Raw genomic sequence first — 6,000 nt, 5'->3', positions numbered from 1 at the left:
TTTTGAGACAGAGTCTCACTCTGTCACCCAGGCTGGAGTGCAGTGGCACAATCTTGGCTCAATGGCTTACTGCAACCTCCACCTCCTGGGTTGAAGCGATTCTCCTGCCTCAGCTTCCCAAGTAGCTGGGACTGCAGGTGTGTACCACCATGCCCAGCTAATTTTTTGTATTTTTAAGTAGAAACAGGATTTTACCATGTTGGCCAGGCTGATCTTGATCTCTTGATCTCCTGACCTCGTGATTTGCCTGCCTTGGCCTCCGAAAGTGCTGGGATTACAGGTGTGAGCCACTGCTCCCAGCCCCTTCTTTCAATTTTATTCATTAACTGCTTTCTGATTTTCCCACCCCAGAGTGCTTTGGCAGAACTTGGAATAACGGAAAGCGACTTGGAAACCAACTAGGGTTACCAGTTAGCAAATAAAAATGCAGGATGCACAACTCTATTTCAATTAGAGATAAACAATGAATTCTTTTTTAGTATACGTATGTCTCACATGTTGCATGGCACCTGTATATACTAGAAAAGCATTTGTTGTTTATCTGAAATTCAAATTTAACTGGACTTCCTGTACTTTATCTGGTAGTCCTAAAACCTGGAGGACCTGTGTTTAAAAATCTGTTTGCTCCTTCCTTGCTGTGTAAACCTGGGGCAATTTAGCTGACCTCTAAGCCACCTTGCCCTCTTCTCTGAAAAGGCATCATAGTATCTTAGCTCTCCGGTTTTGGATAAATGATATGACTTAGGAATAAATAATATGGGGATAAATGATATGACTTAGGAAAGCCCTCAGGATGCATTCAGCACAGATCTTCCTTTTCCATCTTAACCCAGTGATTCTGGATTTGCTTCTTGCCTATTTCTTCCCTTTTCTCTTTTCCTTCCCCAGAAGCTGACACAACGTTCTCTCCTTTGCAAAGCTCTTTGGAGTCTTCTTACGATGGTGCCTCCACTTCTTCCTCGGCAGCTCTCAGTTTGCTTTCACATTTCCTGTTCTTCCACATCAGCTTCCTAGTCTCCTCCTCTCTGGAAGCCATTGTTGACTGCATGGCTCAGGTGTCTGCCTTTACTTGGCCATGTTACCAATCCCCTTGTTTTATGTCTCCTTTCCTCACCAGCCTGCAGTGGTACCAGAGAACTGGGCCTCTCTGCCTCACCTTCTCTGCGGGATGAGGCATCAGTCATGTCTTTTGACGAGTCTCAGCTTCCTGAGAAAGGTGTGTTTTGAATTCAGGGTTTGCAGAAGGGCAGCTTGCATTTGGCCCATAGGTGAAGGGCTTGGCTCCAGAGTTGTGAAGGACTTCTGAAGGCCTGAGCTAGGGCACGCCCTCTGCTCTGTTGTAGGCATCACCTCCATCTGTTGCGTTGCATTGCGTTGCTTTGCTTTGCTTTGCTCTCTGTTTTTTGCATTGCTTTGCTTTGCTCTCTTTTTTTGAGATGGTGTCTGGCTCTGCTGCCCAGGCTGGAGTGCAGTGGCACGATCTCTGCTCCTGCAACCTCTGCCTCCCAGGTTCAAGCGATTCTCCTGCCTCAGCCTTCCGAGCAGCTGGGATTACAGATGCCTGCCGTCACGCCCAGCTAATTTTTTGTGTTTTTAGTAGAGATGGGGTTTTTACCATGTTGGTCAGGCTGGTTTTGAACTCCTAACATCAAGTGATCCACCATCCTCAGTCTCCCAAAGTGCTGGGATTACAGGTGTGAGCCACCATACCCAGCCTCTCTATTGGTTTTTACCTCTGCAGCTTCACATGCTAATTTATTTCCCGCCCTGATGGCAGTTGAGTTTGAGACCCTTGGAGTATGCTGTGGATAATGACTAATGACTGATGTGCTCTACCTTGATGTGGCCCTTGAAACAAAACCATGGGGCCAGGGAGAGAACAGCAGTGCAGAGAATTAACTTGCCAGGATCATTCATCTGTTAAGTGGTGGGGGCAGGATTTGATAGCCGGGCTTGGGAGCCTCTGTTCTTAACTACACTACGTTGTATTTCTACAACCACTTGCAGCAGTAATGGTCCATGAAATTCCTTGTAGGAGTTTGGAATATAGCATTGTTTTGTTGTTGCTGCTGCTGGTTTTTTGAAAATTCGTAATGCAAGTCTTTGCCCTATAGTCTGGGCAATTGTTCTAATTCTTGGGTGTCTAATCCTTATCATCAATTTCCCTCTAAAATAATCCCCCTAGCCCTGAAAGATGTTTCCAGGAGTCTTCTCTTCTTGTGGCCTTCCTCCTTAACTTGTGTAGATTGAGGCAGCCATGCATTCATTTAACCCAACATTTTTTGTGTACATCCTAAGTGCTAACTATGTGCTTGAGTTGTCCTTCTAAGAGCAAGGCAGGATAGAAACAATAACTGAGTACCTTGCCTTGGGCTCCTGGCATCCGAAGCCCAGGACGACCTTGTGCCTGCCATGAAGGAACTCAGAGCCTTTTGGAGAGTTGTGGGAAGGCAGTGCCCTTATAGCGAGTGGAGGAAGATGGCTAGTTTATCATTCAGTATTCACAGAGGGAAACAAACCACATGGAGCTGAAAGGGAAGATGTAATTCAGGGATTGGTCATCCCAGTGATAGAGTTGCTGAGGGGCTCAAGTGGGGTGGGTGATGAGACAACCCAGGAATAAGCAGGAGCAGAACACGGCTCTCACACCTCCTTTGGAGAATAAAGGGAAGAGGTAGTGTTATCACAGCCCAGGGGCTATGGTCACCAAGAAGAAGTTGGAACTGCTGTGGACCTTGAGACGTGGGTGCTGCCTAAGATGGAGAAAGGGGAGAAATACCCCGAGTTCTCCCTCCCATCTTACCATCTCTTGCTAGTGCATCTTATTGGCTGAATCCCGTTGGCTGATTTTGGGAACTGGAAGGTGCAGCTTGCAGAGGTCAGCAGTACCTTGCAGGGCAGGAGAAAAGGGCAGTGAGGCATCTGGGGCCAGATAGACCCAGGGCTGGCCCAGGAAGAAATGAATGAATGTGGAATGACTGTGTTTGGCTTGGGCAGCTATTGAGTACTTTGTAGACAGCAGAAGGTTGGAAGACTCTAAGGTTTTTATTCCTTCAGGAAAATGTGAGTAAAGCGCATTCCAGGGAGAAGGATCAGCGTGAACGAAGGCATGGCAGCTTGAAACAGCGGGCTCCACTTGTAGTATCCCATGCAGCCCAGAATGGCTAGATTGATACTTGAAGTCTTTCCTGTCCATCCTCCTCCTGCCTCAGAAGCACCTCCCATCGAATGCTTTCTCACGTGTCCCTGTTGTCACTTGTCATTTATGGTTAATGCACATTTTCCTGCAGGGAATGCCAGATGGGAAGCTCTGCACCTGAATATCTTCCAGGCCAGCTGCTTCTGACACAGAGCATGCCCCACATAGCCAGTGGGGAGCATCTTAGGATGCCTCAGTAGCCCTTGAAAGAAATTCATGGGCAGTGCCAGTCAGTTTTGATGGGTGAAGGGTGCTCTGATGAGGATGCTAATGCCCTGGGAGGAGAAATGGCTGCCTACGTTAGTGACTTGGAGGCCTTATCTCCTAGCCCTGCATGTCTGGCAAACAATCAGATTGTGAGAATACTTTTCTCACATTTCCCCGCTGTGAAATTTATTTTTATGATGATAGTGGATTTTGTTTAAACTTTTTCTATTATGGAATTTTTCAAGCATATACAAAAGTAGAGTGAATCCACAAACCACCAGCTTCACTAATTATTGACACATAGTCTGAAATACCTTTACCATAAATGGTTAAGTTTGCGTCTCTGATAAGGATTTTATAACCACCATACCATTATCATGCCTGACAAAATTAGTTGTATTTCTCCTGGTAAATTAGCGTTTGAAAGGCAAACATCACAGGCTTTTCTGGGATCAAAGGCACATTACCCTTACCTCCCCTCTGCTATTAAGCCCTGTGCCTAGGCTGCTCTTGGGCTGCTGGCCCTAGCTCTAAACTTCCTCCCTAAAGCTGTTGACCGCAGGCCTGGAGACCTTTTACCTGCTGCTCTGTCTCCTCCCCAGCTTCTGAGCATCTCAGTTTTGCTGGTTCTGCCCTCAGTAGGTATGTAGACCGGCTTCCCAGCCCCTATGACGAAGCAGCAGGAATTTTAGGTCACCACTTCACCTGTGTGAAGCAGACCTGAAGTGAGGCATCCTGTGCAGCCTTCCCTGGAAGCTTCTAGCTGAGAAATGTCTGAGCATCTGGGGGAGTCATGCCCTTGGAAGATGGACTGGCATCTATGGCTTCCAGAAAGTCTGACTCAGTGCTATGTGTGAAGCCACACAGGGCTGGAGAGCACCAGACAGGAAGCTGCGGGCAGTATGTGCAGACACGTGTCTTCTGGACAGGTAGAATAACAAGCAGTGTTTGCCCGGAATTTCCAGCTCTGAAATCTGCAACTTGGGCCACATCTATGGAGTGGTCTTAGCTAAATTATTTCAGTTGAGTCTCGTGGCAAATCTGTGGGAGTAGGTAGTGTGTGCCTCCTTTAAAAACAAAGGATGTGGGGCTCAGGTGACATGCTGTTAAATTATTGGCCAGGGAACAGTGCTGGTAAATGGGACAGGTGGGATTTCCAGGGAAGTGGCCTCACACCCAGGCTAGGGTTCTTTCTCCTCTCTTAGCTCCTTGGCAGAGGAGGACGAGGTTAAAAAAGGGGTCTGATAAGTGTTACAGCTCTTTTAGAATTGGTCTAGCAGGCTTTCCGATTTTTGCCAGAAAGCCCCTCTCAAAAAAAAAAAAGGAGGGGATCTGATAGTTCAGCTCTTAAAAGCAAAGGGCATTCAATTCCAAAATTTCTAAGAATTCCAAAGTTGCTTTTGACTGAGCAACAAAATTTGGGATCCGCTAGTCAATACGTTCGTGAGTACATATAATAATTTCCCCTGAGGTTTGGAATATTGCCCCACTTAAAAAATATTTTTAATTGAATTTTTTTGAATAGGAAAGACATCACTTGATATTTGTTCCCCTTCTTTTTAACACAAAAGGTTGTGTATACGATATTATATTCTTTTACTGCCCCTCCCACTGCTATTTAATTATACTTTGGAGATTTTTTTCTATTTTTTAACAGTTGCATGGTAAGCCATTGTGTGGATATCTCTTACCATTGGGCATTTAATTTGTTTTCAGCCTTTGGTCTCACAATATCACAGTCACCTTGAACACAGATCATTTTGTATGTGGGTGAGTGTATCAGAGGGGATAATTCCTAGCCACTGTCTTCAACCATTTCCTTATATTGACTCAATCTTCCCATTAGTCCTAAGAAGTAGCCAATAGTATATACACACATGTGTATATGTGTGTATATGTATATACACATATATGTATGTGTATATTTTTGAGACAGAGTTTTGCTCTTGTTGCCCAGGCTGGAGTGCGATGGCGCGATCTCGGCTCACCACAACCTCTGCCTCCTGGGTTCAAGCAATTCTCCTGCCTCAGCCTCCCAAGTCGCTGGAACTACAGGAGCACACCACCACACCCAGCTAATTTTTGTGTTTTTAGTAGAGATGGGGTTTCACCATGTTGGCCAGGATGATCTTGATCTCTTGACCTCCTGATCCGCCCACCTCGGCCTCCCAAAGTGCTGGGATTACAGGCATGAGCCACTGCTCCCAGCTGCCAGTAGTATATTATCCTTGTTTTACAGACAGGAAACTGAGGCCCAAAGAGGGTTGGGTGACTTGCCTAAAGTCATACCCCAGAGAGTAGGAGAGCCAGAATTGACACCTAGCTAAGCAAGCTGATTGTAGAGGAATTCCCTCACTTTTTGATGTTGCCTTTCTTGGTAAATTTACAGAAGTGGCATTGTTGTGTCAAATGCTCTATATATGTGTAATTTGAATAGATGTTGCTTGTACAGTTTACACTTCCATTAGTAGGATATGAGAGATATGTGGCCCCATACTGCACTGTCAGTGGGTTTTATCACACTGGATTTTGGTAGTCTGGTAAATCGACAGTGACATATTAGTACCATCTTTGCGTTTCTCTCAAGGGGGTGG

General features: G+C 45.8%; 1 protein-coding gene and 1 non-coding gene across 2 annotated transcripts in view; both read left to right on the top strand.

Annotated features, from left to right (window-relative positions):
* The window catches only part of CCDC6 (coiled-coil domain containing 6), a 119,319-nt gene that overhangs the window by 17,152 nt on the left and 96,167 nt on the right, over window positions 1–6,000 (top strand). The window lies entirely within an intron of this gene.
* On the top strand, window positions 4,653–4,714 carry LOC119473255. The gene has a single exon (XR_005202455.1). It is a non-coding gene; the product is annotated as a U7 small nuclear RNA (small nuclear RNA).

This window comes from Cebus imitator, unplaced genomic scaffold (genome assembly GCF_001604975.1).
Source record: "Cebus imitator isolate Cc_AM_T3 unplaced genomic scaffold, Cebus_imitator-1.0 Scaffold142, whole genome shotgun sequence".
Taxonomy (NCBI): domain Eukaryota; kingdom Metazoa; phylum Chordata; class Mammalia; order Primates; family Cebidae; genus Cebus; species Cebus imitator.
This window is presented reverse-complemented; position numbering and strand designations above follow the sequence as displayed.